Source organism: Sinocyclocheilus rhinocerous, unplaced genomic scaffold (assembly GCF_001515625.1).
Source record: "Sinocyclocheilus rhinocerous isolate Xijiao unplaced genomic scaffold, SAMN03320098_v1.1 scaffold1456, whole genome shotgun sequence".
Lineage (NCBI taxonomy): Eukaryota > Metazoa > Chordata > Actinopteri > Cypriniformes > Cyprinidae > Sinocyclocheilus > Sinocyclocheilus rhinocerous.
In genome coordinates, this window is record NW_015630970.1 from 702,707 (window position 1) to 715,281 (window position 12,575).

The 12,575-nt window shown below is 38.8% G+C and overlaps 1 long non-coding RNA gene across 1 annotated transcript; it reads left to right on the forward strand.

Moving 5' to 3' along the window:
* Positions 1 to 568: 568 nt before the first annotated feature.
* LOC107740775 (uncharacterized) lies at positions 569 to 11,758 on the forward strand. Its single transcript, XR_001640121.1, has 3 exons — positions 569 to 584; positions 861 to 1,006; positions 11,748 to 11,758. It is a non-coding gene; the product is annotated as an uncharacterized LOC107740775 (long non-coding RNA).
* The last annotated feature ends 817 nt before the right edge of the window (positions 11,759 to 12,575 follow it).

A 12,575-nucleotide genomic window follows, 5' to 3' on the forward strand; every position in this document is an offset into this window, starting at 1 on the left:
GAGATTTCTTCTAACCGCATAAACTCCGGCGCTCTCGTCCTCCGCTCACAGAATTCATATGATACATTGCCTTTGCTATGATAAACACCGGTTGCGCTGCTGTTTTCATGTGGGTGTGTAGTGCTGCTTACACTATTCTTCTTAAATATGCCACTATTGCCGCCATTCATATACATTTCAGCATTGCGTGTAATGCAGCTCACAGTCACTGAACGTGTATGGGTTGATAATGTAAAACTCTGGACAAGTTTTCTTGCGCGCACCCGTTTTTAACGTGTCGTAAAGTCTGACATTAATGACAACTAAAATCCAGCAGTGTGACATGATCATGTTCGTACAGTCTGACAAGAAACAATCGTAAAGGATCATTATAAATCGCACAGTGTGTGCCCGGATTAAGGTGTTTACATGAAGGCTTTTCAGTCCGATTGAGCCGTCAATCCGATTACAAACGGATTATTTGGTTGCATGTAAACGTAGCCATTGTGTTTCTCACAGACAGGAAGAGACAGATCGTGAGAGTGGAGGTGAAATCAAGTCAAAATCTGAATGATCCTGCGGTGACGAACAAGATTTTAGCAAAGGTGAGTCTCACACACGTCATGATATAGAACAGGGATCTCCAACCTTGCTTCTGGAGAGCTACCGTCCTGCAGACTTCAGTTCCAGCCCTGCTCAAGCACACCTGTCTATAATTTTCAAGTAACGTGTTCGGTTGGGGTTGCAGCTGAAATCTTCAGGACAGTAGCTCTGCAGGAGCAGAGATGGAGACCCCTGTGATAGAGGAACTTGACTTACCACTGTAATTCCAATGGAAAAAGCCAAGAGTAAAATCATTTCAAAGTCTTTCTGTTCTTCAGATGGAGCAGATACTGGAGGAGAAGGGTTTGACACAACATGCTAAACTTTCATGGAGAACCCAGTCCATTGGGAATGTCTTCCAAAAGCGCACTAGTACAGGGATGCCACAAAACAGACTTGAGGTTACACATAACTAACTGAACATGTATGTGTACAGCACAAATGCATTATTGGTAGCACATGAAGTCCGTCACTATTTACTCATTTTCTTTGTCTTTATAGTTACTGTGCATTTATTCATTGAGATTGTCCTTGTATTTAGTTTAAGATTTGTTGAATTTGTGTTTCAAGTGGTATGGGTGTTTATGCAAGCTGGTTTTTGAATATAATAGTCTCTTATCTGTTGTATTTGAGACTTGGTAAGTGTCATTTCTGAGCTTTTTTTTCTAGGGTTCAGAATTCAAACTAACCTGTGATTAGTGATGTTTTAATGCACCCTCATTCATACACAGCAAACGGTTGCGTTAGGAAAATGTGGTGTTTAATGTCAAATGTTGCTAAATTGATTATTTCCATCTTAAAATATGACATGTAGGCTATTGGGAAACTTCTATAAAAGAGGTCCTATATTGTTAAGACAATTTCATAAGTACAATAGAAACAAACTACAATGATTAGTCCATCCTACACGCTAAAAGTGATGTTAAATGCGACCAATGCTGGGTTATTTGTCAACCCCGTGCTGGGGAAATATTCAACAGAACACAAGCTGGGTTAATTTGACTCGCTAGCTCGTTAGGTTATTATTACCTAGTGTATGCACATTTTTAATTTCTTACCCCACTGGTGTAACGCCCCTGTGTCCTTATTTGGTTGTTCCTGTCCTCATTATTAGTTAATTACCTTGATTGTGCTCACCTGTCTGCCCCTCGTTATCCACCCTATATTAGTTCCTGCCTCCTGTAGTCTAGTTGGTCTGTTATTGTGAATGTTACCCTGAGTGTGTGTGTCTCATCTACCCGTATCTGCCTTGTTGTCTCTACATTAAACATCCTTATTTGAATCCTTGTCATCCTCGTAAGTTATGTATTGACTCGGAAGTATGCGGACGTCTTTTTGTCGGTGCTGTTGCCATGGTGAATCATAATTTCGGAGCTCTATTGATCATGACTTCTCATAGTTGTGGTGCACGCGCTAAACTCAGAGTCGACTGAACTAACTCAATTGAGCTGTTCTGAAACCCCAAACTCTGAAAACCGAAAGTTTCCCATCTCAGGGTACGTCAACTCAGAGTTTAAGTCTCAACTCGGAGTTGGTTGAACCACCTTATTGAAACGGGCCCCAGCACTACTTAAATTCATCTGAAAGATCCACATCCACAAAGAAATATGGCTGTTTTTAAAGCAAAATTTGATTATTAAATTAGTTGTTAAAAGAGGTAAATTATCTTTGAAATTTCGCATTGGGTTTGAATCAAATTCAGAGTTTACACCCAGATGGTGCTTCTTAGGAGAACATGATTTCATCGAGTAGATCAACTTACCCTTAACCTGGGGCAAAGCGAGCCACGGGAACACTTTGTTATAAGAAGCAATATTTTTTAGAACCCTTGTCATAGATACTTTCTGATAATTTAAAATGATAGGAATCATCCTAAATTACTTTAGATGCTTTTATTGTACTTCATTTTCATTGTACTTCATGTACCTCATTTGCCATTATCTTGACGACCACATAAGTAAAATATGGCTCATCTTACCCCACTCTCCCCTACATGTAAACAAAAGTGTGTAATCTGAGATTATAGATGTTTTTTTTTCTGTTTCTACAGTAATAATTTGATAGAAAAACAATGTAATGGAATTACCTAAAATATGTAATGCAGTGGATTACATTACTAACTGCAATGTTTGTCATGCAATTTACAACTTTTAAGTAATCTACATAGCACTGACTAAGAAACATTTAAATAATGAAAATTCAAATAAAAATTAACCGGCGGGCAGCAGAGGAAAGCCTTGTTTTGTATTCCAGGTTTTGGTAATGTGAAAACTGAGTAAGTATTTGACCTGGCTTTTGCAGTGACCCGTATGATGAACCAATAGCAGCACAGCAATCATGACGGGCGAGTCAGAGGAAATTTGGCTGAAAGTCGGCACATGAATGTTTATACAAGGCAACCTGAGCGTGACCACAATCAACATAATCATATGCACTTTAGGTTTTTCTTTTGTGTGCCGGTTCGAAATGTTGCTGAAACTTGATTAATGGAAACGGTCCTAATAAACCTTAATAAAGCTGCTGAAGAAAATGTGACATGTATTATTAATTTAAACCACAAATGTGAACTGTAAATAAAAACTGGCAGGCAATGAAGATGTTAAAGGTGTATGCATGCACGTGTGTATCTTTATTGACATGCATTTCATTGACGTGTTTCCCAATAGTTGATGTAATTTTGCTTCATTTGTTGTAATTTGCAAGTCACTGTTTGTAAGACAAAATGATGGAGGCACAACTCATCATTAGCTATTTCCATGCTTTGCGAAGCGATTTGAATGAATGAATCACATTGTAACAAAGGCAGAACGTAAATCTTTTTTTTTACGAAAACATTTAGCATCTAAGACGGACAATAAGTTTTGCATAAGTGATCAATTGCATATCGAGACTAAAAACTGAATTTAATGAGAAGAACACAGACGCAGAATCAGTCGCTATCTATCTTCCATCTGTTCACTGCTGCAGGTAAATGACCATCATCTTCATTTGTTGAGAGAAGCTCTTTGTATTTCAGTCGTAACTTGTTTAAATATGGTTTGATTTTCAGAATCTAACAGGACCCGGGAAACATCACATAAATATAAACAGTTCTGCTGGACGTTTAAACAACGTTTTCTGGATGTAAGTTGAAACTCCTTGGTCACTTTTAATGATGGTTTTGGTTAAATCACTAATTGACCTGTTTGTGATGGTATTTTCCTATCATTCTGACATTAATAAAAAGAAAATCTCATTGAATTAAGTCCTTTTGTAAAGAACGCAACACAAGAACAGAAATATGAAGTCACTGCCATTTACTTTCCCTGGGATGTTCAGAAGAGAACAAGTAAAAATGACAGGTTTTGTCTGATTATTTAGAGGTGAAAGAGCAGTTTGAACAGTCTGAATTAAAACATGGGTTTATACAGATATCTGAGTAGTTTAACAAGTTGTTCTCATAGGTCTCTGGTCATGAGGAACAGTTTACTCTTTCTCTACAATTTCTCATTTAAGATGATTTTCTTGTCCTAGTAGTGAAAGGAATACATAGAATATTTTTTATTTTCTTAACTGCTGAATCAGGTTCATTGTATTATAACCTGAAAGTTAAATGAATGCATTTTCTCCCATCTTCAGCTCTGATGAACGTGACGTTCTCACAGCGTCATGAGTTTGTCTATGTGTCCTCAAGCATGAACTGGATGAATGCACAGAAGTACTGCAGACAGAATTACGCTGATCTTGTCAACACCGTTGATCAGGTGGATCACAATGAGCTGCTGAAAACTGCAGGACTGGGAAAGTTTTGGCTTGGACTCTATCGGACTACAGGTAATGGAGTCTTTGTCTGGTTAGATCAGAGCAGATCCTCGTTCACAAGGTGGAAACTTGGACAACAGGAAAATGAGTTGTGTGTTCGTGTTTACGATGGCTACTGGTATGACCGCGACTGTGATTACTCTTTCTCTACAATTTCTCATTTAAGATGATTTTCTTGTCCTAGTAGTGAAAGGAATACATAGAATATTTTTTATTTTCTTAAAAAAGCGTCATGAGTTTGTCTATGTGTCCTCAAGCATGAACTGGATGAATGCACAGAAGTACTGCAGACAGAATTACGCTGATCTTGTCAACACCGTTGATCAGGTGGATCACAATGAGCTGCTGAAAACTGCAGGACTGGGAAAGTTTTGGCTTGGACTCTATCGGACTACAGGTAATGGAGTCTTTGTCTGGTTAGATCAGAGCAGATCCTCGTTCACAAGGTGGAAACTTGGACAACAGGAAAATGAGTTGTGTGTTCGTGTTTACGATGGCTACTGGTATGACCGCGACTGTGAAGACAACATTCCTTTTGCTTGTTATTTTGGTGAGTTAAACTTTTTATTTACTTTTTATTTATTGTCATATTTATATGTCTGTGTCTATGCAAATTCTCATGTACACTCTTAAAACTAAAGGTGCTTAAAAGGTTCTTCACAGCGATGCTATAAAAGAACCATTTTCGGTTATTTAAAGGGGTCATAGGATGCTACATGCACTTTTACAAGTTGTTTGAACTGAAATGTGTGTTGGCAGGGTGTGTACACAACCACCCTATAATGATAAAAATCCACCCGGTGTTTTGGACAGCCAGGGGGCAGAGGGGGTAGTGCGTGCTGGTCTGGATGAAAGTGGGCAAAAGTTGTCTAAGCAAGATGTTAGAGTGGAGCAAAGAGTGTCAGTAGCACTGTTTGTGTCCAGTGCTGAAAACTGAGAGGGTGAAGGAAGTGAGGATGAAACCATAGAGGATAGGTGAGAGGGAGAGAGTGAGCGTAGGTTACGTCAAAAGGTGATCTATGGAGGAGTGTGTGCTGTGTCAGGAGTTACTGTGAGGTTAGAAGTGATGAGGAAGTGGTCTGAGGTGTGCAGTGGAGTAACTAAAGTGTTGTCAGTGGAGCAATAGCGTGTGTAGATGAGGTCCAGTTGGTTACCTGATTTGTGAGTAGCCATAGTAGACACTCACTTGAGATCAAATGAGGCGATCAGAGTGTTGAAGTCAGCAGCCTGGGGTTTTCCTAGGTGGATGTTGAAGTCACCGAGCAGTAACAGAGGAGTACCATCCTCAGGAAAGTTTGATAGTAACATATCCAACTCCTCCAAGAAGTTTCCCAGTTGACCTGGGGGACGATAAACGACTACAAAGTGAATTTTAACAGGGTGGGTAATAGTAATTGCATGTGATTCAAATGAACTGTTGCCTGTAAGAAATGGTTGAAGATCAAATTTCCATTCATTTGAGGAGACCAGTACCTCCACCCCTCCCAATCGTGCGAGGGGTATGGGAAAAAGTGAAATTTGTGGAGAGGGCTGCAGGAGTGGCAGTGTCCTCAGGTTTGATCCAAGTCTCAGTTAGGGCCATGAGGTTGAGACCGGAATGAGTAGCTATAGAAGAAATAAATTCTGCTTTGTTAACAGCAGACTGGCAGTTCCAGAGACCAATTGGAATAGAGAGTAAAGTAGTAGAGGACAGAGGGACAGGCGTAGATTATTAGGATTGGCCTGCCTCCAACGTACAGTGCGTGATTTCCGAGTGTTAGTAATAGTAGAGATTTGAAAGCACATAGTGAGGACAATTGACTAAACAAGTAGATGAGAACAAGCTGTACAAAAAGTAAAGAAAGGGGAGAAAAGCAATACTCAAGTGCCTTGTCAGTGTCCTTGCTCGGTGGAGTTGCGCAGGTAGTCGATGGTCTTTAAACTCATCAGGCTTCACAAGTGGGCTGCTGCGACCGCTGCCGTGGTGAACTAACCAATTTTATACTTGCCTGAGTACTTGTTAATGAAGTCAGCTGGCCACGCCTTACTATTTAGCAAACCGAAACTGGAAAGTCCCGCGATACACACGAGAACAAATGCGACTTGAGCACGTATTTACCACCGTAAGACACAGTAAGTGAAACAATGTTTCCTAGCAACGACAACCGCGCTGAAATCTAATGAGAAAACTAGACAAAAAACTTACAAACTGCTGTCCTCTTCTGGGGGCATATTACAGAAAGTTTCTTATCTTAGGTCTTAACTTAAGATGTGATATGTCAGAAATTCGTATTACAGAAGCAAATCTTAACTTGATTTGGGATTTTTATCCTATCTTACAAAATCGTATCTTATCTCTAGTTAGGAAATCTTAAATTGCATTATCAAGCTCGACAATCGAGCACATCATAAATAGAACGCGGCAGCAGTTTATTGTCGGGGATCTGTCATTGTGCACCGCGCCGCAGCCAGTGTAGACAGCCTCACTGATTATAATTAGGGATGCACCGATACCACTTTTTCCAGTACTCGCCCGATACCGATACTGCCACGCCTTACTATTTAGCAAACCGAAACTGGAAAGTTCTGCGATACGCACGAGAAAAAACGCGACTTGAGCACGTATTTACCACGGTAAGGGAAATGATGCTTCCTAGCAACGACAAATGAGAACACAAGACAAAACACTTACAAACTGCTGTCCTCTTCTGCTGCTCGACTGCTTCATCGAGAGCAGGTAATTTGTAACTCTTATGAGAGTGGTCTCAGTACTATGATACGGTCTAAATCCTGACTAGAAAACCTCACAGATACCATTTCTCTCTAAGAAGAAACATAGCTGAGAGGGTATTGCCTTTTCTAGTATTTTTGACAGAAAAGGGAGATTTGAGATTTGTCTGTAATTAACTAACTCTCTAGGATCAAGTTGTGCTTTTTAATGAGAGGCTTAATAACAGCCTATTGGAAGGTTTTGGGAACATATCCTAACGTCATTGGTGAATTAATAATATGCAGAAAAGGATCTATGACTTAAGCAACTCGTTTAGTAGCATAGATGGAATAGGGTCTATTCGTGAAACTTGTGCCATATTAAACATGCGGATCATAAACCAGATTTTCATACTGGATCAGTCGATGTCCGGGTTAACAACGACCACCACTGGTACTGCTGGCCAGCAGGGTACCGGTGGAAACTGTGCTACTGTTAATGTTGTTTTATGCAAAACTAAAAAAAACAACAACTCCACCTCAGCCTGTACTGCATAAGTGTCTATGCAAATGTTGGAGAGTTGAGCACACAAAATTTGCAAAAATAAAATAAAATAAAATAAAATAAAATGGATGTCACTAATGTTTTTGATTGCTTTTATATAATTCATTCATGCATTCTAGAACTTTTAAACTACACTAAGGTTAGAGAACACAAACAAGACTTTACATAACCTTTAAAAACAGTAAGAAATGGAGGAGCTCTGATGTCCTAATGTAAGTTCATCAATGGAAAAAGCACAATCACGTTTAAGTGTCGTCCGCATGTTCTACAGCTGCTTGCTTATTTGACGCTTATTTGTTTGTCTGTGTTTTTGCAGCTGACAGACAGGAGAATGTGACGGAAGGGTGGAGAGACGAGAAATGTCAGATCCTTTTATTGCTGCTCCTTGGTCCCATTACCACCAATCAGATCTGGACATCACTTTGGTAGGATCCAATCCTGTGAAAGAAAGGATGTGACAAAAGAGAAAGAAAGAGAGAGAGACAGAGAGAGAGAGAGAAACAGCAAAGCAAGACACACACACAATAAGTCTCAAGACGTAACAAAGGTCTGAACATGGGGTGAAGGTTTGGCGACAGGCCGGTGTAACTTGTGCCGCGCTGCCACGCCCACCTCGGGACTCGGCCATGAAGCGTCAACATTTTGAACGGTAACCGGCAAAGGGCCTGGTTCAAGACACGCAGATCCAAGATTGGTTGTAACTAGGGCTGCACGATAAATCGCATGCGATATTTAACGCGCATCTTATCAGTAAAGCCGGTTCTGTAATCAGCAGTAAATCTCCATCACCTGCGGGCTTTCACATTGAGCAGAATTAACTACACAGAGCCGTTGTTCACTGACGAGCTGCGCCAAACCACGTTCATATTCGCGCGATTTTTTGCGCAGCTCGTCAGTGAACAACGGCTCCTTTTAGCTGTAGCTTAGCATAGATCATTGAATCTGATTAGACCGTTAGCATCTCGATCTAAAATGACCAAAGAGTTTCTATATTTTTCCAGCGCCTGAAAATAGTCCCCAGCTAGCGAGATGCTAACGGTCTAATCAGATTCAATGATCTATGCTAAGCTACAGCTAAAAGTGCTACTGCCAGACCCGGAGATCGGCTGAATGGATTCGAAAACGGTAAAACTCAACTGTTTAACTCTAGGGGAGTTGGAAAATGAGCCTATTTTCAAAAATAGTGGAGTGTTCCTTTAAGACCGTTTTTAGGATTTTTTTGTCAAGTTAGGAAGTTTCTGTAATACCCCCTTCCTATTTGTAGTTAAGATAAGATAACACACTTAGGAAACGCTGTTCTGTAATAGCTTTTGTCCTAAATGTGGTCCTAACTGAAAATACAATGGTTGCCAAACAGATAAGATAAGATTTTAAAGTTAGGATCTTTCTGTAATACGCCCTCTGCTGCTCGACTGCTTCTTCTAAGAAGTGCTTTCAAACAGGTAAATAAGTACTTTTACTGGCTTTGGCCACGCCTTACTATTTAGCAAACCGAAACTGGAAAGTTCTGCGATACGCACGAGAAAAAATGCGACTTGAGCACGTATTTACCACGGTAAGTGAAATGATGCTTCCTAGCAACGACAAATGAAAAAACAAGACAAAATACTTACAAACTGCTGTCCTCTTCTGCTGCTCGACTGCTTCTTCGAGAGCAGGTAATTTGTAACTCTGATGAGAGTGGTCTCAGTACTATGATACGGTCTAAATCCTGACTAGAAAACCTCACAGATACCATTTCTCTCTAAGAAGAAACATAGCTGAGAGGGTATTGCCTTTTCTAGTATTTTTGACAGAAAAGGGAGATTTGAGATTTGTCTGTAATTAACTAATTCTCTAGGATCAAGTTGTGTTTTTTAATGAGAGGCTTAATAACAGCCAATTGGAAGGTTTTGGGAACATATCCTAACGTCATTGGTGAATTAATAATATGCAGAAGAGGATCTATGACTTAAGCAACTCTTTTAGTAGCATAGATGGAATAGGGTCTATTCGTGAAACTTGTGCCATATTAAACATGCGGATCATAAACCAGATTTTCATACTGGATCAGTCGATGTCCGGGTTAACAACGACCACCACTGGTACTGCTGGCCAGCAGGGTACCGGTGGAAACTGTGCTACTGTTAATGTTGTTTTATGCAAAACTAAAAAAAACAAAAACAACTCCAGCTCAGCCTGTACTGCATAAGTGTCTATGCAAATGTTGGAGAGTTGAGGACACAAAATTTGCAAAAATAAAATAAAATAAAATGGATGTCACTAATGTTTTTGATTGCTTTTATATAATTCATTCATGCATTCTAGAACTTTTAAACTACACTAAGGTTAGAGAACACAAACAAGACTTTACATAACCTTTAAAAACAGTAAGAAATGGAGGAGCTCTGATGTCCTAATGTAAGTTCATCAATGGAAAAAGCACAATCACATTTAAGTGTCGTCCGCATGTTCTACAGCTGCTTGCTTATTTGACGCTTATTTGTTTGTATGTGTTTTTGCAGCTGACAGACAGGAGAATGTGACGGAAGGGTGGAGAGACGAGAAATGTCATGTGATGCACATTTAAATGCATCGTCCTCCATAAAACGTATATAATGCACAGTCTCCATCCTAAGAGAAAGACAGATGCCTTTAAACAACCATGAAGAAGCTCTACAATATCCTGTGGATTTTACTGGGTAAAGTACAACATTCATGTATCTGCTTTTTATTAGATTCACACTAACATAATAACAGAGTTTTCTGCAGTGTTTTTCCATTGTTCAGAAATGTTGCTCTGTTCGTGTTGAAATTTCTTGCCAAATAAACTTAATCTTGATCAGTTGCTGTTTCATACATTTATGGTTGTCTATAATTAAGGTATTTGTTTAACCATACATTTTTATCATTGTTTACATTATATACTTGTGCTCTGTGTATTGTTACAAAACAAATAATATTTTCAAACATATTACAACTGAAAATAAGTAAAAGAAGTACATTTTCTATGTGAATATATGTTCAACTAATTTATTGCTGTTATTAAAGGTGGATTTCCAGCATCATTACTCCAGTCTTCAGTGTCACATGATCTTCAGAAATCATTCTAATATGCTGATTTGCTGCTCAAGAAACATTTCTGATTATTATCAATGCTGAAAACTGTTGTGCTGCGTCATATTTTTGTGTAAACTGTGATGCATTATTTATTTGTTATTTGGTGAAAAGAAAGTTCAAAACAACATAATTTATTTGAAATATAAATATTTTGTAATGTTATAAATGTCCTTACTGACACTTTTGATTAATTAAATGTGCCCTTGTTGAATGAAAGCGTGAAGTTCTTAAATTGACTGATCTCAAACTTGTTGATTGTAGAATGTGGATTTGTTTGTCACTTAATCTCTAGGATAGGTCTTCAAAGTTGTTTTTAGATCTACTTTACCAAACAAATCTTATGATAAATAGATGCTCATTTGTGTATAAAAATAGTTTGATAGTCTGTATTTGTCAAGAACACCTGATAGTGATTTACAGGAATGTTTCCTCGTCCCACTTTAGATTACAATATTTTTCTTGTTGCAGATTTTGTCATTATTATGTCTATTTTATGTTTCCATTATCATTTAGATAGTTTGTTAGCGACAATATTAAAGGGAATTAAAAAAAAAAAAGAAATGCAAATATGATTGTGATTTAACAAAACCTAGTTCTACTCACAAATCTCATGTCCACAGGGTTTTTATTGATTGAAGGAATGGCAAATGGACAAGAAGGCAAGAAGCATTCATTTTATTTAAATCTTTGTTCTGTTTTGTCTGTTTGAACTGGCAAATATTAAAGTACTTAGAAATTTTAAAGTACTTAGAAATTACATTATCTGACTTAAAAAAAATTAAATAAAAAATAGCCGGATAGCTGTTTGTTCTTTTGCCTGTTCACTTTAAATACCTCTGGCATTTTTTGCACCCTTAATTTCTGACATTGCTGATGATAAGTAATAAAGATTACTTTGGTAAGATGCTTTAAAAATCCCCTTTGAGATCTAATGCTTGATAATTTTTTGATTCTGATAAGAATAAAACAATGGTGACTTCTTACTGGCCTTTATTCGTGAAACATTTTCCAGAGAACGCAGCACTTTGGGGTGAAACTAGTGAGTCATCAGATTATGGATTCTGGATACCTACTTATGCTATTGATGGATTGTTGACCACTGTGGCCCACACCAAATCAGAGACTGACCCGTGGTGGAGAGTGGACCTACTGAAAGTATACAGAGTGAACAGAGTCACCATCACCAATAGAAATAACTTTGCTTATAGGATTAACGGGGCGGTGATTCGTATTGGAAACTTTCTTGACGTTTACAATAACACCATGTGAGGATTTCTTTGACTGTATTTAGCCTATTAATAGCACTGCAGATTAAGACAAACCAATAACAAACAATCTTTCTGTCTGTAGATGTGGTGTGATTTCTACTCTTGCGGCCAGTGCCACTGCCACTTTCTCATGCGGTGGGATGGTGGGACGTTATATGATTGTTCATCTTCCTGGAGATGACAAAATCCTTACTCTTGCTGAAGTTGGAGTCTACGGGTATTTGGCAGGTAATTCATTATTGTATAGCACTTTTCAATATTGAATGTAATAAATATTTTTTTATTACACACGGCTCTCTGGAAGGCTTGATTCTGATTGGTCAGTCACGACAGGGTCAGTTGTTCCCACTGATCTATAATAGAGAACTGGATTGCTCACCGCGCCACCATAATGGTATTCCCTAGTAGCTATTCCCTAGTCTTGCGTAACCAGACCTTCAGAATGATGGCAGAAGGTCTGGGAACCTTGGCCGCTTTGAATGGCCAAGGCCCACCCAAGAGGCCATATGACTGACAGGTAAAGCAATCAATCACATTTCTTTTTGTGCCGCATCATGTTTAGGGGCGTGGAA